Genomic DNA, 23,599 nt, shown 5'->3' with positions numbered 1-23,599 from the left:
GGGTGTACCCCGCCTTTCGCCCATAGTCAGCTGGGATAGGCTCCAGCTTGCCCGCGACCCTGCATAAGTGGTTACGGATAATGGATGGAGGTTGCTCTGACCTTTTTTATAAGTGCTTGTTGCAGGGGGTGTGGCCATTCAAATTGTGCATAATCCTTAGTAGGTCACATGATGATACTGTGCTAGGAACTAAATCACTTACATAAAACCCAAGAAATGTTCGTGTTTATTTATGTACACGTCATCTACATACAGTATTCTGCAAATAGTTATGTGTTTTAAATTCAGGCTTGGTTTCGACTTTGGCTTCATTTCAAAGGCGATGGAAAAGAGGGAGCATTTCCTAGAGTGTCTTTCTAGTGAAAAAAAGTGCAAAACCTATTTTCCCATGGGATGTAATGCAATCATTTCCAAAATGTCAAATCAGATGAAATATATATTACTTGAGGTTTTTCGAATGGTCATTTTTTTAGAAGTTAAAATACAGTGTAATGTTTCCGGACACGGATTCGGGCATGACTCTGATCTGTTCAAAATCTGCAAAATCTGTTGTAGCATTTATAATGCCTATGAATAAAATAATGGCTTCGATTTACTCATGGTGTAATCATAGTGAACTCGTGGTTGCAGACAAAAGTTGCAAGGTAACTTGCTTAACTAGTTCAGGTATTTTATGACTCCAATAAAGCAGTAAGAGAAAATGTTGACATATGCAATGTCTAACCATGATGATGAACTTGGGTTTTTGTAGTACATTTCATGTTTCACATTTCAGGAATCACCATAATGATAGCCAAGTGGTTTTGCATCAGGGTGATTCCACCGAATCGGTACATTTTCAACGTAGGAAATTTTAAATTTAAAATCCTTTTTTTTTCACTTTTTAAAATATCAGCAGAAAGAAGACATCTTAAAGTGACAAATGACATGGGGCCATCTCAGGTTATCCATTTTATTTATTTTATGAGACATTCTCTACTTCAATTTATGATTCATTCGTCAACCCTGTTATGGACAAAATGGTTAATGTTCCAAATATTTAGAAGTAATATTGTGTAACAGTTTACACATGGGGGGCGGCACGGTGGTGTAGTGGTTAGCGCTGTCGCCTCACAGCAAGAAGGTCCGGGTTCGAGCCCCGTGGCCGGTGAGGGCCTTTCTGTGTGGAGTTTGCATGTTCTCCCCATGTCCGCGTGGGTTTCCTCCGGGTGCTCCGGTTTCCCCCACAGTCCAAAGACATGCAGGTTAGGTTAACTGGTGACTCTAAATTGAGCGTAGGTGTGAATGTGAGTGTGAATGGTTGTCTGTGAATGTGTGTCAGCCCTGTGATGACCTGGCGACTTGTCCAGGGTGTACCCCGCCTTTCGCCCGTAGTCAGCTGGGATAGGCTCCAGCTTGCCTGCGACCCTGTAGAAGGATAAAGTGGCTTGAGATAATGAGATGAGATGAGTTTACACATGAATGAGCAGTAAATCAGTCCCTCTTTTCATTGTGATTTTTTTCAGATCATAAATATATTTTTAGACATTAATGTTTATCTTTCAAATGAACATGTAAATCTAGATCGTAAAAGTAGACCTCATTTTAATATATATATATATATATATATATATATATATATATATATATATTAGTATTTTTATGAGAATGGTATTGGATAAAAAACATTTTCCAAACAGTTATCTAATGTTAATTGGAATGGTAATATCTGGGTTGCCATTCTAATTGTAGTTTTTTACATTTTCATGAAATTAATGATGGCGACAGGACTGACATATAAGTAACAGGTACTGCAATTATTGTTGTTTTATTATATTTTAATAGTAACAGAACAGTTATAGAATCATTGACTTTTCAAACTTAGAAAAATGGATCACAATGAATTTGATCAAGAAACAAAGCTTAGCGGCTGACAAAAGAGAAATGAATATGAATATGATTTTGTAAGAGCATTACTGCATTTGTTGTTTTATAATTTCACAGTAATAAAGCAGTAACAGTTATTGAAACTGTATTGTAAACAAGAAACAGAACTTAGCTGTTGACACACACGCGCACACTTTTCATACACACACTTTACTTTGTAAGATCCAGCCATATTTCTCTTTGGATTGCCACATGCTGACTAGTGATTGGTAGTGGGGCTGGGATGAAGCGGAGTACAACCCCGATTCCAAAAAAGTTGGGACAAAGTGCAAATTGTAAATAAAAACAGAATGAAATGATGTGGAAGTTTCAAAATTCCATATTTTATTCAGAATAGAACATAGATGACATATCAAATGTTTAAACTGAGAAAATGTATCATTTAAAGAGAAAAATTAGGTGATTTTAAATTTCATGACAACAACACATCTCAAAAAGGTTGGGACAAGGCCATGTTTCCCACTGTGAGACATCCCCTTTTCTCTTTACAACAGTCTGTAAACGTCTGGGGACTGAGGAGACAAGTTGCTCAAGTTTAGGGATAGGAATGTTAACCCATTCTTGTCTAATGTAGGATTCTAGTTGCTCAACTGTCTTAGGTCTTTTTTTGTCGTATCTTCCGTTTTATGATGCGCCAAATGTTTTCTATGGGTGAAAGATCTGGACTGCAGGCTGGCCAGTTCAGTACCCGGACCCTTCTTCTACGCAGCCATGATGCTGTAATTGATGCAGTATGTGGTTTGGCATTGTCATGTTGGAAAATGCAAGGTCTTCCCTGAAAGAGACGTCGTCTGGATGGGAGCATATGTTGCTCTAGAACCTGGATATACCTTTCAGCATTGATGGTGTCTTTCCAGATGTGTAAGCTGCCCATGCCACACACACTAATGTAACCCCATACCATCAGAGATTCAGGCTTCTGAACTGAGCGCTGATAACGACTTGGGTCGTCCTTCTCCTCTTTAGTCCGAATGACACGGCGTCCCTGATTTCCATAAAGAACTTCACATTTTGATTCGTCTGACCACAGAACAGTTTTCCACTTTGCCACAGTCCATTTTAAATGAGCCTTGGCCCAGAGAAGACGTCTGCGCTTCTGGATCATGTTTAGATACGGCTTCTTTTTTGAACTATAGAGTTTTAGCTGGCGATGGCGGATGGCACGGTGAATTGTGTTCACAGATAATGTTCTCTGGAAATATTCCTGAGCCCATTTTGTGATTTCCAATACAGAAGCATGCCTGTATGTGATGCAGTGCCGTCTAAGGGCCTGAAGATCACGGGCACCCAGTATGGTTTTCCGGCCTTGACCCTTACACACAGAGATTCTTCCAGATTCTCTGAATCTTTTGATGATATTATGCACTGTAGATGATGATATGTTCAAACTCTTTGCAATTTTACACTGTCGAACTCCTTTCTGATATTGCTCCACTATTTGTCGGCGCAGAATTAGGAGGATTGGTGATCCTCTTCCCATCTTTACTTCTGAGAGCCGCTGCCACTCCAAGATGCTCTTTTTATACCCAGTCATGTTAATGACCTATTGCCAATTGACCTAATGAGTTGCAATTTGGTCCTCCAGCTGTTCCTTTTTTGTATCTTTAACTTTTCCAGCCTCTTATTGCCCCTGTCCCAACTTTTTTGAGATTTGTTGCTGTCATGTCATTTTAAATGAGCCAATATTTGGCATGAAATTTCAAAATGTCTCACTTTCGATATTTGATATGTTGTTGTAGCGCGGACAATGCGTGGGTGGAGCACAGAGGACGGCAGGACAACGTTTGGAGGTAGTAACAGCGTATTTTATTCATAAACTTTTCAGTCTAAAAAGAACTCGCAGCACACAGACACACTCTCAGCCTCCACTCCCGGGTCGCGCTCCCTCTGCTCTCTCTCAGCCTCTTAAAATAGGGAGCGGTTTACTGGGAAAACACACACAAAACACAGGTTAATTACCGTCAGGTGTAGCGAATCTGCCACTCACCTTCCCCGGCTCCACCCTCCTGTCACAGACCGATGCTTGACCACGCCCCCGCTGCCACATACCCCCACCGCCCGACTCAGGCCGGGCGCCCGTCCGGCCCGCAGCCGACTCCCCCCCCCCTTGACGGGAGAGGAAGTCCGCCACGACCATCTGCGCCCCCGGCCTGTGGACCACCTTGAAGTTGAAGGGTTGGAGTGCCAGATACCAACGGGTGATCCGCGCGTTGGCATCCTTCATGCGGTGGAGCCACTGGAGGGGCGCGTGGTCCGAACAGAGGGTGAAAGAGCGCCCCAGCAGGTAGTAACGGAGGGCGAGGACCGCCCACTTGATCGCCAGGCACTCCTTCTCAATGGTGCTGTAGCGCCCCTCACGCACTGACAGCTTGCGGCTGATGTATAGGACTGGGCGGTCCTCCCCCTCCACCTGCTGGGACAAAACGGCCCCCAGCCCTCTGTCCGACGCATCCGTCTGCAACAAAAAAGGGAGAGAGAAGTCAGGGGAGTGTAAGAGTGGCCCCCCACACAGTGCAGCCTTTACCTCAGAGAAAGCCCGCTGGCACTGCTCCGTCCACTGGACCGGATCTGGTGCCCCCTTTTTAGTGAGGTCAGTCAGCGGGCTGGTGACGTCCGAATAATTAGGTATAAACCTACGATAGTAGCCAGCCAGCCCCAGGAACTGTCTCACCCCCTTTTTGGTCTTGGGCCTCGGGCAGGCCGCAATCGCTGCAGTCTTATTAATTTGGGGACGCACCTGCCCGTTGCCCAAGTGGAAGCCCAGATACCGTACTTCCACCCGCCCAATCGCACACTTCTTCGGGTTGGCAGTGAGTCCCGCCCGCCTCAGCGACCTAAGGACGGCCCTCAGGTGTTGCAGGTGCCGCTGCCAGTCATTGCTATAAATGATGATGTCGTCTAGGTACGCGGCCGCATAGGTGGCGTGCGGCCGGAGGACCCGGTCCATCAGCCGCTGAAACGTAGCGGGCGCCCCAAACAGCCCAAATGGAAGTGTGACGAACTGGTGTAAGCCGAACGGTGTGGAAAAGGCCGTTTTCTCTCGGGATAATGGAGTCAAGGGGATCTGCCAATATCCCTTCGTCAAATCCAGTGTCGAGTAAAAGCGAGCCGTGCCTAGTCGATCGAGCAGCTCATCAATACGAGGCATTGGGTATGCGTCGAATTTAGACACTGCGTTGACTTTTCTATAGTCCACACAGAACCGGACCGACCCGTCGGCCTTGGGAACCAAGACCACTGGGCTGCTCCAGTCACTGTGGGACTCCTCGACGATGCCCATTTCGAGCATGGCCTGAAGTTCTTCCCGAACCACCTTTTTTTTGTGTTCGGGTAGTCTATAAGGGCGGCTACGCACTACCACCCCCGGGGGCGTCTCTATGTGGTGTTCTATGAGGTTCGTGCGACCGGGCAGGGGCGAGAACACATCCGAAAACTCGGCCTGCAACTGGGCGACCTCCGCGAGTTGGGTCGGGGAGAGGTGGTCTCCACAGGGGACCGGAGAGGTACGTGATGCCAATGACCCTTTGGGGACCTCCGGCCCCAGCTCCGCCTTCTCCGGAACTACCGACACCAACGCCACGGGGACCTCCTCATTCCAGAGTTTCAGCAGATTGAGGTGGTAGATCTGTAGCGCCCCCTCCCTGTCCGTTCGCCTAACCTCGTAGTCGACGTCCCCGACTCGCCGTGTGACCTCAAAGGGTCCTTGCCACTTGGCGATTAATTTGGAGCTCGACGTGGGCAACAGGACGAGTACCTTCTCTCCCGGAGTGAACTCTCTAAGGCGCGTGCCCTTGTTGTACAGGCGGACTTGCCGTTCCTGGGCCTGCCGCAAATTCTCCTGAGTTAGGTGGGTGAGCGTGTGGAGTTTTGCGCGCAGATCCATAACGTACTGAATTTCGTTTTTGCTCTGTGAAGGTCCCTCCTCCCAATTTTCCCGCAGTACATCTAAGATGCCGCGCGGCTTACGCCCGTATAATAATTCAAACGGGGAAAACCCCGTGGAGGCTTGGGGGACCTCTCGCACTGCAAACAACAAGGGTTCGAGCCACTTATCCCAGTTACGTGCGTCCTCACTTACGAATTTTTTAATAATATTCTTGAGGGTGCGATTGAACCGTTCAACTAAACCGTCCGTCTGTGGGTGATAAACGCTGGTGCGGATCGGCTTAATACCTAGTAGCCCATACAGTTCGCTCAGTGTTCGTGACATAAACGAGGTGCCTTGGTCAGTCAGAATCTCTTTCGGGATTCCAACCCGGGAGATGACGTGGAAGAGGGCCTCTGCAATACTGCGTGCTGAGATATTGCGAAGAGGCACCGCTTCCGGGTATCGCGTTGCATAGTCCACCAGGACTAATATAAAGCGGTACCCTCGTGTTGACCGATCTAATGGCCCAACGAGATCCATCCCAATTCTTTCGAACGGGGTCTCGATTAATGGTAGGGGGCGCAAGGGCGCTTTTGGAATGGCCGCTGGATTTACTAACTGGCATTCGCGGCACGCCGTACACCACTTACGGACGTCGCCGCGAATCCCCGGCCAATAGAATCGGGCCATTATCCGGGCGAGTGTCTTATCCTGCCCGAGGTGTCCAGCCATGGGATTAAAGTGGGCCGCCTGGAATACCAATTCCCGGCGGCTCTTTGGAATTAATAACTGGGTGACTCGCTCTTTCGTCTGAGTGTCCTGCGTCACTCGATATAATCTATCCTTCAAAATGGAAAAATAGGGGAAGGACGGGGTGGCGTTCGGCTGGAGCGTTTGACCATCGATTACTCTCACTTGGTCAAACGCGTGTCGCAGAGTCTCGTCTCGCGATTGTTCCAGTGGGAAATCCACGAGGGATTCCCCAATAGAAAGAGGAGGGGCCGGCGGCTCCTCCCCCTGTCGCGGAGGTGACGTAGACGGCTCTGCGACCGCCGCTCCAGCCAAAGCGACACCGGGACCCTCCCCCATCAACCGGCAGGACCCACTCTTTACTAGGCGTGCCATTAAACCCCGAAATCCCGGCCAATCGGTCCCCAAGATCAAAGAGTGGGTAAGGCGAGGATTAACCGCCGCCTTCACTATAGATTTTTCCCCTCTAAAATATATGTGGACTGACACCAACGGGTAGCTGTGAATATCCCCGTGCACACACAACACCTTCACCCCTTGTGCTCCCCCCAATGCCTCGTCTTGCACCAGGCTTTGGCGGATCGAGGTCTGATTGCAGCCTGAATCCACCAACGCCTGATATGTAGCCCCTTGTACACTTACCGGTATGCGATACGCTCCGGCCCGATCGAGGGCAGCCTCTGGCGCGTCGGGGATCCGCACCACCGCCCCCACCTCCATCGCTGCACATTGTTGCTGCAGGTGGCCCGGTTCCCCGCAGCGCCAGCAAACCGGCCCGGGCCTCCCCTCTGCAACTGTGTTCTGGGGCTCACTCACCTGAGGGGGGGGAGAGACAGACACAGAAGGGAGAAACGGGAGGGCACCACGGGTGCGGCGGGCCGGCTGGGGTGGGGCCGGCCCCCGCCTCCGTGGTGGGGGAATGGGGCGAGGACGGGACACGGGAGGAGGGGGGGAAGACAGAGAGAGAGAAGAGGAGACAGAAGACGATGTCATCCGTTGTCCTGCCGCCGGTACAGCCGCCAGATGATCCTCCGCCAGTCCTACGGCCTGATCCAGCGACGCCGGGCGGTGGCACTGGACCCACTCCGCGGTTCCGGCTGGTAAGCGGGCAACGAACTGTTCCAGCGCCACCTGGTCGATGATTCCCTCGGCGTCGCAATCTTCGGCCCTCAGCCACCGCCAGCAGGCGTCCCGGAGCTGCTGGCCAAACGCGAACGGGCTGCCGGCTTCCTCCATCCGCAGCGCGCGGAAGCGCTGGCGCTGCTGCTCCGGCGTGCGCCCCACGCGCTGGAGGACGGCCCGGCGAAGGTCAGCGTAGGCCAGCCGGCGGTCGGCGGGGAGCTGTAATGCGGCCAGCTGCGCCTCTCCAGTCAGGAGGGGGAGGAGGCGCGCCGCGCGCTGCTCCATCGGCCACCCCGAGGCTTCGGCGACCTGCTCGAACAAGGTGATGAAAGCCTCGGGGTCATCCTGCGGGCCCATCTTGGTCACAGTGAGGGGAGACGGGCCCGCGGCCGGGGCGCTGGTGGACCCCGCCGACGCGAGGAGCCGCCGGAACGCCTCTCGATCTTCCTGTTGAGCCAGCACCAGGGCTTCGAAGCGGCGCTCCTGCTCCGTTCGGAGCGTGACGAGTGCCTGGTGCTGGCTCTGCTGAGCCGTGGCGAGGGCGTGGACCAAGTCCGCGAACGGGGAGGATTCCATGGAGCTGTAGCACTGGTGCTCCACCTTTTCCCGGGTTTTGGCACCACTGTAGCGCGGACAATGCGTGGGTGGAGCACAGAGGACGGCAGGACAACGTTTGGAGGTAGTAACAGCGTATTTTATTCATAAACTTTTCAGTCTAAAAAGAACTCGCAGCACACAGACACACTCTCAGCCTCCACTCCCGGGTCGCGCTCCCTCTGCTCTCTCTCAGCCTCTTAAAATAGGGAGCGGTTTACTGGGAAAACACACACAAAACACAGGTTAATTACCGTCAGGTGTAGCGAATCTGCCACTCACCTTCCCCGGCTCCACCCTCCTGTCACAGACCGATGCTTGACCACGCCCCCGCTGCCACAGTTGTCTATGTTCTATTGTGAATACAATATCAGTTTTTGAGATTTGTAAATTATTGCATTCCGTTTTTATTTACAATTTGTACTTTGTCCCAACTTTTTTGGAATCGGGGTTGTACATCATCATAGAGGTAGCAGAGGACATCGTCATGAATGGGCCAAAAGAATTTGTTTGGACCTCCGCTGTGCATACACTTGACCTGGATGTCAGTGTCATCTGTTGCAATGACAATGCCTGGGTAAATATCCTTGTCGTATCTGACGACGCACCATTTCCCAATCATGTCTGCACTGTGCCAATCAATCTCAGTAGATTTGCTCGGAGTTGGGTCAGACAGAAAGTTGAAGACCTTTGACCCAGGGCCCTTCTCTCTGGATCCTGGTCTCTGCATGCGCGATAGCGCCTTTGCTTTTCGGCTGCACTTAATGGCATACTACCATCTGTAAAGTGTCTAAAAGCATAAATATTTATCAAAACATTTACATTATTATTATAGTAAGACAGCAGGATTAATAGTCTCTTCATACAGTAAATATTAGAAGCATACTAGGAAATGAGGCTATAGTGAATGCCCACAATGCAAAATATGAGTATCAACACAATGATGCACACAACATCAATTCTTAACATTTTAAAAAAAATGATCTAAATAAACTTTTAAAAACTGTGTGTGAGGGAAAGCTAGTTAATGTCATCCCTGTTACCGTAGGATTTAAAAATTTTACTCTGGGAAAGTAACAGGAATGATAGTAACAGGGTTGATGATTTCAGGCTAATTTGCCCCTAGCTAGCTAATGTTCAAGGTCACAAGAGCAGACGTCATACAGTTTAAAAGGATATAACTTGTAAATTTGGTAAATATTAATATATAACAAATATTTTTTAAGTAATGGGTTACAAAGTGGTAACAGGAATGATGCTGTATGATGTACCCACCCCCAACAGTCTTATGAAATACCAAAATTTCACACTAAAGAAGACTGAAACTTACCTCTGTTTCACGTGGTGAAATCCTCTTCCTGTGAGTGATGTATCTTCCTGGAAATGATGTAACTACTGGAATGTACCATTATTTTACAGGGTTTTATTTATGTCAGTAACAGGGTTGAGTTGAAATCAGGGGACACTGATAAAATCAGGGCTTTGAACCAGAATTTTTTTCCTATTGGTACGTTCCGAACAGAAACGGAATTTTAACGTTTCCGGTTTTGGGTTCCACCATTAAATAGACGTTCCCGAACCGGTTAGAACAAAAAATTTTAGTTCCCGGAACGGTTAATTACGTTCCCTGTCAGCTGTTTAACAAATGGCTATAAAGTTATGTCTCTGTCTCATCCAGCTTAAGCCAAATGTAGGCTAATTCTATTACAACCTTCATTAAATAAGACAAGAAATAATTCAAAACAATTATTATTTCAAATGTTGGCGATTTGGATTCTCAGTATGTCTTCCCATCTACACAAACAGAAAAAGTGCCAAAAATGAAAGATAATTCGTTTAGTGTGTTACCAAAGGCTAGTCAGGCCCTATAGAGGGCTACCGCATGACGTCACCGCGCCGCGAGATTTTGTTAGGCGCCATATTGGAAGACCAAGTACACATCTATGCAAGTACATACATACATAAAACAAACTACACCTGAAATGTAGCCAGGGCTGGTTCTGTCCTAATCTGGACCCGGGTGCAACATCGCGCAACCCCCCCCCCCCCCCCCCCAAAAAAAAAAAAAAACACCAGTCTAAATCAGGACAACCATCACATAACTATAACTATAAACATTTTAGATCAACTATTTTAACTACCGTATTTTCTGGACTATAAGCCGCTACTTTTTTCCTAGGTTTTGAACCATGCGGCTTATACAAAGGTGCGGCTATTCTGTGGATTTTTCTTCCACCGCTAGGGGCGCTCTAACCGGAAGTAGAATCAAAAATAAGATAGACGAAAAATCAATGCAAAGAAGAATTAGCAGATCTTTAGCAGATAGAACACGCACGACAAATTACTAACTGGTAATTATTTTCAAATCCAGCGAAGATGATTAAAGTGACTTGTGGTTTCAAACACAGGAGAAATGAAGGTAAATAAATACCGGTTATTTTCTCTTGGTTCTGTTCCGTTTTAATCAGCAAAGTTGCTGCCGTGTTAAAAGGCACTGTTCGGAAAGAATCTGTTCAGGTACATACATGTACATTTACAGTACAAAATCGTTCTGTACATGCAGTAAATATCTAATTTTTCAACATAGATATCTGCGGCTTATAGCCCGGTGCGGCTTGTATATCTTTTTTTAAATTTTTTTTAAAAAATAGAGCGGATGCGGCTTATATACAGGTGCGCTCTATAGTCCAGAAAATACGGTAAATGGGCTATAATAAATAAGCCTGCAGGCAGCCACGGCGGGCTGCCTCAGAAAAGTAACCATTCAATGACACAACTGAAAGCCTGCAGCCACGGCGGGCTGCCTTAAAAAGTAACCATTTGTCCTACCTTAAAACTCGTTTTGCATTTTCTGCCTCCTTTTTGTATTTTCGACCCTCCGTTTATTTTCTTTCCTTTTCTGAAAACCCAATTTGTGTCCAGACATTTTGTTCTGCTACCAACGAACTAACTCGTCAGGTCTCGTCTCTCGAGCCCGCGATGATTCCCGTGGGAGGGGCAACAACTGATACATTTTTACAAACAGCCAATAGGGAGGTTGCATCGTTCAGGCTCTTCTTTGCTCAGACACTCAGTAATGGAGACGTGATAGTAGTCCACCTTCCCGCTCTCTCCATTCAGTCAGCGACCGTCACACAGGAAGTGAACCCCAGCGGGTCATAGAAACTTGCGCAGGAGAAGAATGGCTTTTTTATTTGTAGGCTACGGAAACTTTGAGGAACGAAATAAAAACCGGTATTAACCGGTTACCATTATTTTTAATAAGCGTTTCTGTTCCGGAACATAAAAAATAATAAAGTTTCTGGTTTCGTTTCTGTTCCATGTGAAATAGAAAAAGTTCCCGGTTTTCGTTTTCGTTCCTTGAACCGGTTCAAAGCCCTGGATAAAATTATTTAAATTTTGTACAGATTGCATGCATGCATGCTTAAAGCATTGCTTAACAGTTAAATTACTTCTAGAACAATATAGAAATGTAAATATTATATAATTTTCCCAGAAATTAACAATTTAAAAGACCCCTTGAAAGATAAGTTTTATTGTGAGGGACAGGCCAAAATTCCCACCTTGTCAACAAAAATACAAATTTAACACTAGAAAATAATAATCAATTACTTTAATTTTAAGTTCAGGCTGGTGACAAAAGATGTGTTAATGTTGAGCTTTAAAATTATGCATGTATTTTTTATTGTAATGATTTTATGGCTGGGCGGCACGGTAGTGTAGTGGTTAGCGCTGTCGCCTCACAGCAAGAAGGTCCTGGGTTTGAACCCCGGGTCCGGCGAGGGCCTTTCTGTGTGGAGTTTGCATGTTCTCCCCGTGTCCGCGTGGGTTTGCTCCGGTTTCCCCCACAGTCCAAAGACATGCAGGTTAGGTTAACTGGTGACTCTAAATTGAGCGTAGGTGTGAATGTGAGTGTGAATGGTTGTCTGTGTCGCCCTGCGATGACCTGGCGACTTGTCCAGGGTGTACCCCGCCTTTCGCCCGTAGTCAGCTGGGATAGGCTCCAGCTTGCCTGCGACCCTGTAGAACAGGATAAAGCGGCTAGAGATAATGAGATGAGATGAGATTTTATGGCTGTTTACATCTGTGATCCAGAGCGTTATGCTTTACTGCAGTACAGCTTGGTATAGCAGCCTCTCTGTCAAGGATAAAGCTAAACTCCAGCATCAAATAAAAATATGCTCTAAGATCATTGGGCAGCCCATAGCACACCTATTTCAGGAAGCTCACAATAAGAGTATGCTCAGACTGGCCACATGCATCTCCACTGATGCTACGCACATCTTACACCAAGAATATCAATTATTACCTTCAAATAGGCGCTTCAGAGTTCCCTTCTTCAACCGTAATAGACTTAAACATTCTTTTATACACCAATCAATTCTTTTACTGAATCTGCAGCATGCACCAGCGAGCGTTTAATCCAATGTATTACACATGGTGAAAATTTCCCTCATGTTATGTATGGCTGTTTTTATGTATGTCTGTATGAAGGTTTGTGTCCTCCGTCTTGCCTTTACCCCTGACTCTGGTGGTGGGTTATTGTATTGTTACTGTGATGTTATATGTGTGTGTTGTCCTCAAGCGAGTCTTGTTCAGGGATGCAAACCAAATTTCAGTGTAAACTGACAATAAAGTATTATCGTATCGTATCGTATCGTTTATTTCTCTGGGACGCAAAATGTACCGATTCGGTGGAATGACCCATCAACATCTATCTTACTAACTATTAAATATGGACTTTGTGTTGATGGGAAATTAAAAAAAGTCTGACTTTCTGCACAAATACTAGACAATGAAACTTGTTGAGTGGACTTTATGCACACACTCCTATCAATCTGAGCAGCAGCGTCTGCATATTCATGATGCGCGTAGTTACCTGAACCCATGATATTTTCTATTTCGATTTCTGAGTCATACACTTTCAGGATCTGTCATGCATGTAATTGTAAATTGTGAAGCTGGTAGACAGGGAAGGAAAAAAAAAAGCCAAGATAATTTTCTCCACATTATTTGGAAGCTGCTGAACGCTTTCTGTCTCTGATGGAATAAAACTCATCAGGCGAAGGAAATACCTGTCAGCACAAACGGAGACACCAGATGGGCTGCATGACAGATTGAATGAATGAGCTTTCCTAATGGATCCCTTTATTTTCTTCTCAGAGGAAAAGCTAAAGAGGGATTGGGGTGAAAGGTAAGGAGGACAGCGAGGTATGATGAAGTAGCTTTTCCCACCATGATGTTGATTATTTTCCGATAATAATGTCAAAGTGTTGTATTACTTTTCTTACACAGCAATTTGATGATGATTACAAGAAACGGCTTGAGAGTGGATTTGTTTCTGTATGACGCACCTCTGGGGGCGGGATGAGAGCATTTCATTGGACAGACACAACATCCTAGAAATGACGAAATATGCAATTAAAAAAAAAAAAAAATCTCCAACACAGGTACAGCCCTGAAACACAAATTTCAATCTCAGGGGCACTTTATTTTGGGATAACATTAGTAATAACTATAAAACAAAATCATATCACCACTTCTCATGTGTTATCATTAAAGCCGACAGTTAACATGTTTGTGTGAGTGGGTGGCTTCACCTCTGCCCTTAATTTATATTCTTTCATGCATTTCTCAGTTGTTGGCCTGCAGCCATACCCTTTCCTCGTTTCTCTCTTTAAAAAAAAGAAAGAATTTCAGACTGCATTTACAACGAGTGCCAGAAATGAGTGAATTATGATGATTATTAACTCTAATGCTGTTACAGAAAGATGCGGACTTCCAGCAGAAGCACTCGGTTTATCATTGTCGGATTTGTACAGCATGGTGTTGAAATATTTAAGCATTATGCCGCTTTTCCACTACAAACGCGGCTGAGCCGTGCCGTGCTGAGTCGAGCTGAGTCGGGCTGAGCGGGGCTGTTGGAGTTGCATTTCAACTACAACCGCGCTGAACCGTGCTGGCTGGAAGTGGGTGGACACATTGGGTGGAGTTAGCGAAAGTGGGTGGACGTCACGTGATGTCGTTAAGCAGCGCAAACAGTGACATCAGTGACAGTGGCGGAACAAGTCAGAGCCGGGCCGGGGGCGGGGCAAATGACCGGGCCCTTTATTAAAGCTTATCATAACATCATTTTAGGCTACAAAATGTCCGCAACTGCGGTGTTTACCAATTTCAACACTACCGGGTGCAACTATGTTATTTAGTACATCAAGTCCTTCAAACGAACATGTAACTCAGAAACAAAAAACATTAGGATACTGTACATGGCTCATAATAAAACATCAATAGCCTATACTGCGCACATTATTTGAAGGGCATACGAATGAGCGCTCAGAGGTTGCAACGGTGACAGGAAGAGTCAGAAATAAAAGGAGGGCGGTGCAAACCTCACTGAATGCACTGTGTTTACCAATTTCAACACTACCGGGTGCAACTATGTTATTTTGTACATTAAGTCCTTCAAACGAACATGTAACTCAGAAACAAAAAAACATTAGGCGACATACTGTACATGGCTCATAATAAAACATCAATAGCCTACTGCGCGCATTATTTGAAGGGCATACGACGAGCCTTGCGCTCCGCGAACTCGTCCACGATGCTCTGTATGTCACTGATTCAGTGAGCTTTTAAGCGGTAGTCTCACGACCCGAATAGTAAACAATAAACATGGAGGACATGGAGTCGTTAGTGTTGCTGGTCTTGGTGCTGTGGCTTGTTGTCACCGACAACGCGGACAGATACTGGCAAGAGCGTATAGATGAGGCGAGGCACATAAGGCTTCAGAAATTCTTGTAATTCGTAATTATTCTCCTTCCGGGTTTGCGGTGTTTACAGATCCCAGCGCGCTCGCGGGGCGTGTGTGGGCATGTGAGGACACTCCTCCTCACCAATCAGTGCACAGGGGAGTGTCTGCTCACGCCCCCAGCCCCACTCGGCTCGGTTTGGCTCGCTTCAGCCCCACTCCAAAACCGTGCGAGTTTTAGGGGCTAAGCAGGGCTGAAGCGAGCTGAGTCGTGCTGTTCTTTGATAGTCGAAACGCGAGCCGTGTCGGGCTGAAGCGAGCTGAAGCGAGCTGAAAAAGGGTAGTGGAAAAGGGCCATTATTCTAAGTTTTCTTCTCAAGCCTTTCCTGGAAAAGAACTCACACATGGCACTCCAGTAGGAATGACCCTATCTTCTCCCATCATCTTTAGTTTATCTTACCTGCAATTCAGGGCCTTAGCCAGCTTTGCTAAAAAATAAATAGAGAAATAAAGAATAATCTTGTAATCACTCAGTGAAAGAGCAAACCGAAGACAGTTTTTCTCATCTGTGATCCAAATATCAAGTTTATACACCACGTACTGTTGAAGGAGGATTTGAAAAAAAATAAAAAAGGCGCTTAATTTCTAAGGAAATATACCTAATCTTGATAATTAGTTATTATCCATATCAATTTGTTCATGCTAATTTGTGCAGCCATGTTAAGAAAGTGCCCGAAACCCAGAGTCAAGTTGATTCCAAGGTCCATGTTGGATGTAGTTCCCTATTTTACTGAGCACCCTTTTTTTTTTAGTTCTTCTGATTTTGACCTCTGCTATCTCTTGGATTATGATAACGTGTTTTCATGTGTTTCCTGCGGTGTGTGCGTGTTCACCGAGCCCAGACGTGGACTTGGGGATTTGAGCAGAGGAAGCGTGCACTTTCTGACCTCTCTAAATAACCTCCCGTTTGCATGGTTTTGAGATCAGATCGAGTCAAAGCTTTTTCGTGATTTATTTATTTTCTTGTTGGTTCTGTAAAAGATAAAACTATGATGAACGTCCAGATTACAGATGCATGGCGTATTCGGGGTTAAACCTACGATACTAACAACATGTGTGATAGTATTTACTGTTTATTCGTCAACAATAATCAATCCTGAGACAAAAAAAAAATAGGTACCCTATGAGTACGTGGCTCATCTCATCTCCTCATCTCATTATCTCTAGCCGCTTCATCTTGTTCTACAGGGTCGCAGGCAAGCTGGAGCCTATCCCAGCTGACTACGGGTGAAAGGCGGGGTACACCCTGGACAAGTCGCCAGGTCATCACAGGGCTGACACATAGACACAGACAACCATTCACACTCACATTCACACCTACGCTCAATTTAGAGTCACCAGTTAACCTAACCTGCATGTCTTTGGACTGTGGGGGAAACCGGAGCACCCGGAGGAAACCCATGCGGACACGGGGAGAACATGCAAACTCCGCACAGAAAGGCCCTCGCCGGCCACGGGGCTCGAACCCGGACCTTCTTGCTGTGAGGCGACAGCGCTAACCACTACACCACCGTGCCGCCCGAGTACGTGGCTACTGCTTATAAATAAAATAGGTTTCTGATCCCATGTCCATACAGTAAGTATTGCATATACTGTATACATGCTATCAGTTATATTCGCCTCATCTCTCGCATCACCAAGCTGTGAGCAGCATCAGGGCTTGGAGTATTTTGGTTACCAGTTTTGCTTACTGTGTTTTGTTCAAAATACAGGTAGTCGTCGACTTACGACCTATGCAACTTACGACCGATCGACTTTACGACCGTCTGGTTATGACTGGCAACTGTTTCCCAGCTGAGCTAGCTGAGCGTATGACAGTTTCCACCCCAGCTCCCAGCAGCGCCTCTCGCCATGTACAACAGTTTCCGCCCCAGCTCCAGGCACATGCGCAGTCTCTCTCGCGCTCCCTCGCGCACTCCGTCATACAGTTTCCGCCCCAGCTCCAGGCACATGCGCAGTCTCTCTCGCGCTCCCTCGCGCACTCCATCATACAGTTTCTGCCCCAGCTCCTGGTTTATGAAACGAGCAAATGCTCCCGCCAACCCAAGCGCTGCAACAGCTGATGATGATGTAGACGACCCACAGCCAAGCACCAGTGATGCCAGCGGTCACTAAGTTTTGTGTTTTGCTATGTTTTACGTTTGTATTTTGGTATGTTTCAAACTAAAATGTTTTCTATTTTTCACACCTGTGTTTCGTATTTTTTGTTTTGCACATATTAAACGAATTGTACTGTACGCAGTGTAGTATGCAGTGTTTGACTTAAACCAAATAATGAGCCAAGGTAATGAAATAAGAAAATGTTGATAAAATAAGATGATTACAATATCATTACACATCACAATATACTTACGTTCATTTAACATAGGCCGACTTACGACCAGATCGGTTTACGACCGGTCAGTTGTAACCAAACGCAGTCGTAAGTCGACGACTACCTGTAGATCTGTGAACTAGATCTATTTTTAAAATCATAAGAAAGCGCTTGTTCATGAATTGTCTTAGAAGCATTATTTAGTACTAATGAGCACATTTTGTTTCACAAGTGTAGTATAAATACTCGTCTCGTCTTCTTCCACTTTATCCGGGACCCGGTCGTGGAGGCAGCAGTCTAAGCATGGAAGCCCAAACTTCCCTTTCCCCAGACACCTCGGCCAGCTCCTCGGGAAGAACACCGAGGCGTTCCCAGGCCAGCCGAGAGACATAGTCCCTCCAGCGTGTCCTGGGTCTTCCCCGGGGCCTCCTCCCGGGGGTATAAATACTCTAAAATAAAAAAATTAAAGTGAATAGAAGAAGTTTGATATTGGCTTCTCAATCTATCTGCCAAAAAGCTAAAAAAAACCTTCCAAAACCTTTCATTTGACCTGTCAGAAGGACCAAACAAAAGCTGTGATAATCAAAAGGTAAATTTTCTTAAAATAAACACCACTTACTCAATATCGAATCAGTAGCCTTGGTGAACCACGAGGTGAATTTCGTTTATCTTTTTATCTGCCAATTATCTTCTGATACTACAAAGTTATAACGAGGTTTCTTTGGTTTCGTTTCTGGTTCTGATTGGTTCCAAAGTTCATCAAGATGCAGAACGGGTAATCGAACTTGATCAGGATAAGTGCTGATTGGTTATCTCATCTCATCTCATTATCTGTAGCCGCTTTATCCTTCTACAGGGTCGCAGGCAAGCTGGAGCCTATCCCAGCTGACTACGGGCGAAAGGCGGGGTACACCCTGGACAAGTCGCCAGGTCATCACAGGGCTGACACATAGACACAGACAACCATTCACACTCACATTCACACCTACGCTCAATTTAGAGTCACCAGTTAACCTAACCTGCATGTCTTTGGACTGTGGGGGAAACCGGAGCACCCGGAGGAAACCCATGCGGACACGGGGAGAACATGCAAACTCCGCACAGAAAGGCCCTCGCCGGCCCCGGGGCTCGAACCCAGGACCTTCTTGCTGTGAGGCGACAGTGCTAACCACTACACCACCGTGCCGCCTACCAACAAATCCAAATTACAAATTCTTTGACAAAATACTGACACTATTGCACCACAAACTGGTGTAGACTGGACCGTCCTGAAGTTCTTTCCCATGGTGTTTCAAATCTCTGACAATGGAGATTCATCTCATCTCATTATCTCTAGCCGCTTTATCCTGTTCTACAGGGTCGCAGGCAAGCTGGAGCCTATCCCAGCTGACTACGGGCGAAAGGCGGGGTACACCCTGGACAAGTCGCCAGGTCATCACAGGGCTGACACATAGACACAGACAACCATTCACACTCACATTCACACCTACGGTCAATTTAGAGTCACCAGTTAACCTAACCTGCATGTCTTTGGACTGTGGGGGAAACCGGAGCACCCGGAGGAAACCCACGCGGACACGGGGAGAACATGCAAACTCCGCACAGAAAGGCCCTCGCCGGCCACGGGGCTCAAACCCGGACCTTCTTGCTGTGAGGCGATAGCACTAACCACTACACCACCGTGCCGCCCACAATGGAGACTCCTTCTATAAATGTTATACCATAAACATCTCCTTACAACAAACCATGTCAATGATTACACATATTTGTTCATCTGTTTATGCAGTGTGTAATCTATTTAATATGTCTTTACTTATTACTTTCAATAGTCAATGATATTCAAAGCATCTTCCTGGCAAGAAATAGTTGTAAATGATGGCAAAAGTGTGGAACTTGGAATTATTAACTTTGTTGATCATTTTCTGAAAACTTACCACGGAGCAAAACGATTTCTGGAAGTCTGCAACTTAGAGGGAAGGAGGCGGAGCTCAGCTTCAGCAGGCTCTGGCCCAAATTAATCCCTAATCATAACCTTTTAGTAATAATTAAATCAAAGTCTATAATTCTCCATAGTGTTCTGGGACGTCATACTAGAATGAATTGAGCCATTGAAATAACGTGTGTGCGTTGTATTCACAAGTGTGTTGAGTGAAAATGAAAGCTTTTAATTATAGTGGTTAATGCACCCTTGTGTAGAACACGTTCCTCATCATTTCCTTGTAGGGTTACAAATCGATGAGTGATTCAGTGTACAAAGTCACAGCTATGATGACGTGTGAATTGCAGATGATTTACATGCTGAGGAGAAGTCCTGCATCTCAGGGCTCTGATTAGCCCATTAGGCTGTTTATCTGAGTCTGCAGAATTCTGTTGCTCCTAATGAGAAAGTCGGGGCGGCACGGTGGTGTAGTGGTTAGCACTGTCACCTCACAGCAAGAAGGTCCTGGGTTTGAGCCCAGCGGCCGGCGAGGGCCTTTCTTTGTGGGGTTTGCATGTTCTCCCCGTGTCCATGGGGTTTCTTCCGGGTGCTCCAGTTTCCCCCACAGTCCAAAGGCATGCAGGTTAGGTTAACTGGTGGCTCTAAACAAGGCTGAAACGCCAATGTGTGAACGAAGCATTACAACCGTGGGAGCAGAAAAGCATCTCAGCATGCAACAGCAGAAGATCACTTTGGGTTCCACTCCTGCAGCCAAGAACAGGAATCTTAGAATCAAGAATAAGTTCATATTAAAGTGGCTGATGAGTGTGTGATGGTTTGGTGTTTGTGTACTTTTTGGCCATATAGTGTGTTTATCTACTGTATGCAAAAAACGAAGAAACTGCAAGACAAACAAATTATGTTTTGTTTTTTTTTAATGGATGATTATTATTATTATTTTTTTTTTAATTGTTCTTTCATTCATTCCTAAAATGGCGACTAACTTTTGGAATTACAGGATAACTTGAATAAATAACACTCGAACACTAGAAAGGTTTAGACTTACAGTTATAGTCAGAAGTTTACATACATGACATTAATGTTGTCTTTTTGTTTTTTTTTTAACTGCTCTTTCTCCATGATGGAATGATTGCACAGCATACAACTCATCTCATCTCATCTCATTATCTCTAGCTGCTTTATCCTTCTACAGGGTTGCAGGCAAGCTGGAGCCTATCCCAGCTGACTACGGGCGAAAGGCGGGGTACACCCTGGACAAGTCGCCAGGTCATCACAGGGCTGACACATAGACACAGACAACCATTCACACTCACATTCACACCTACGGTCAATTTAGAGTCACCAGTTAACCTAACCTGCATGTCTTTGGACTGTGGGGGAAACCGGAGCACCCGGAGGAAACCCACGCGGACACGGGGAGAACATGCAAACTCCACACAGAAAGGCCCTCGCCGGCCACGGGGCTCGAACCCAGGACCTTCTTGCTGTGAGGCGACAGCGCTAACCACTACACCACCGTGCCGCCCCAGCATACAACTTTCTTAGAAAAAAAAGAATTTGGTGCACAAGTTTTCATTTACTTTGGGCTTCCTTAAATCAACACAGGGTCAGCATTGTACATACAGGGTCACAGATTTATATACACCCACTTACTTATTAATTCAGTGGTGCTGAAAGTTCCAAAATGTCTTGAAACTTGCCAAGGCCTCTTAACATTCTGTTACTGATGATGATTGACTACAGCTTTTAGTGTCTCTGTGCACAACATATAAAGGATTTGTTTGACAAAATTCATTGGCTTGACCAACACAGTATGATGGGAAAGGCCAAGGAGCTCAGTGCAGATCTGAAAAAGAGGGTCATAAAATGTGTTTGGACGATCAGGAGCATCCCAGGAACCACCAGGGCACAGGCCTGCCATGAACTGGAAGGTGCTGGAACACTATACACTCAAACACGTTGTACATTGCCATGACCTGTCCAAGAAATAAGTCCCTGCTTCAAAATCGACACCTTCAAGCTTGAATAAGTTTGCAGCTGTTCACATGGACAAAGAAAAAGCCTTCTGGAGGAATGTTTTTTGGTCAGATGAGACAAAGATTGAGTTGTTTGGCCACAATGACCAGAGGTACCGAGGAACACTGTACTAAATGTTAATTATGGTGGTAGTAGCATCATTAAGCCCTGGAGCTGTTTTGCTGCCATTGGAACTGGTACACTGTACAAAGTGGATGGAATAATGAAAACCTTCAGAATTTTTCAGCATAATCTCCATCTATCAGAATCTTGGACACAATTGGGTGCTCCAACAGGACCATGACCCCAAACACATATCAAAGCTAGTTGTGGAGGTTAAAGCAGACTAATGTTAAGCTTAAAACAAGTCCTGACCTCAACCCTATTGAAAATATGTGGACTGTGTTTAAAAGTCAGGTCTTTGCCATGAAACACACAAATATAATTGAACTCTACCAATTCTGGCAAGAAAAGCGGGCAAATATCCAACTGGAATTCTGCCAGAAGCTCGTTGATGGCACCCAAAAGCATCTGGTCAAGGTGAAACTTGTTAAGGGGCATTTATCCAAATATTAGGTGTGCTGTATGTATATTTTTGACCCTGTTTTGATTTCAGAAAACCCAGAATAAAATTGTAGGTTAAATGCATCTCATGTTTTTGACAATTCTTTTACGTGTTGAGTTTGTAGTGCAGTGTGTATGCAGTGTATTATACATGCAAAAGAAAACTGCAGCTCACACATGTACAATGTCATCTCAAGAAAATGGACAAATCTTTAGGGACTCATATAAAGATGTGATTTGAAACATTTTTATGGTGCACATTTTAAAAACACCTCAAAGACAAAAGCATCCATTTTTACGTCTCAGGCCTCAAGGCCCATCGATTTGCCATTTTTTGTTATCATTCCATGGTTCAGTGCAAAAAAAAGAGAGAATTTTATGGCTGGGGATCAAAATGCCTGAGGATATAAAATGCTGAATGGAAACTCTATCCTGCTTCAAGTCACAAAGGGGTGACAGTACAGTGGATTTGGTGCATCACTAGTCAGTACAGAGGTGTTTCACTCGGAGTGGAGTTCATCCTGTTGGTACAGAAATCACCATGATGCCCAACAACCAACATGAAAAACTGATTACAATACAAGTTAATATAGTAGAAATGCTGCCTACATGGTGCTGTCACCCTGAGAACACCATCCACACAGTCAGTACGTTTACATGCACATCCAAATCGAGCTACTGTCGGTAATCGAGCTAAGGGTCCCAGCAGGGGTGCCAGAGAAATCCAATCCTACATGCAACTGTGAAATCGAGCTATTGTGTAAGGTGCATTGTGCACCCGAGCCGCAGGTGGCGCTACATGCCCCATCGTGTTGGTACACTTCCGGTTGTCGTCATGAAGAAGAGCTATAGTGTTGCCAGATACTGCTGACGTTTTCCAGCCCAAAACATGTTCAAATCCTCCAAAATGCACTTAAAATCTGGCAACACTGGCAGTTCCGTGTTCAAGCTGTTAGGCTTGCTCTAACAGACTGTATGGCTACAAACTGTCCTGCGCAGACCACTGTTTTGTAAGACAACTTATTTTGCACAATTGTATATTTTTCTAAAGTCCATGTTTTGCTTACAATTTAACTTATGTCTTAATAAACACACAGAAAGTTCAATTGTTTTGTTTTTATTGACATTCTTCAGATGTTGGACACACACACACACACACACACACACACACACACACACACATACAATGACTTGTTTATGTACACAATTCACAGCTATGCAACAGCTGTACAGATGTATTTGGTGATACAGTAAGTGAGCTAAATTTTAACAGTGCAAACAATGCCACAAAAAGAAAAGATTCATGCCGTTGTCATGATTCGTTGTCATGCCGACCGAGGCTGTTGTGTTTCCCGCTTGTGGTCTCGTCACTCGTCACTTCCGGAAGGGGCAGTAAGTAGCTCGACTACTAGCTCGATAGGGTATACATGCACTAAGTAGCTCGGCAGAAATCGCATAATCTAGGTCGTGTAGCTCGATTACGAGAAATCTAGTTCGGTTCAATTTCAGCCGAATTAAGGTGTATACATGGCATTTTGAACTTCGATTTCAGTCGAGCAACGGCAGAAATTCGATTCTCTCTATGTGCATGTAAACGCACTGACTGACACATGGTGGTGGTAGCATCTTGTCAAGTGTTATGGAGAAGGCTAGCACTTTGTTCTGATATTCAATTTTTGTCTTTATCCATGTAAGACA

This window comes from Neoarius graeffei, chromosome 16, assembly GCF_027579695.1.
Source record: "Neoarius graeffei isolate fNeoGra1 chromosome 16, fNeoGra1.pri, whole genome shotgun sequence".
Taxonomy (NCBI): Eukaryota; Metazoa; Chordata; class Actinopteri; order Siluriformes; family Ariidae; genus Neoarius; species Neoarius graeffei.
Note: the sequence above shows the minus strand (reverse complement) of the source record.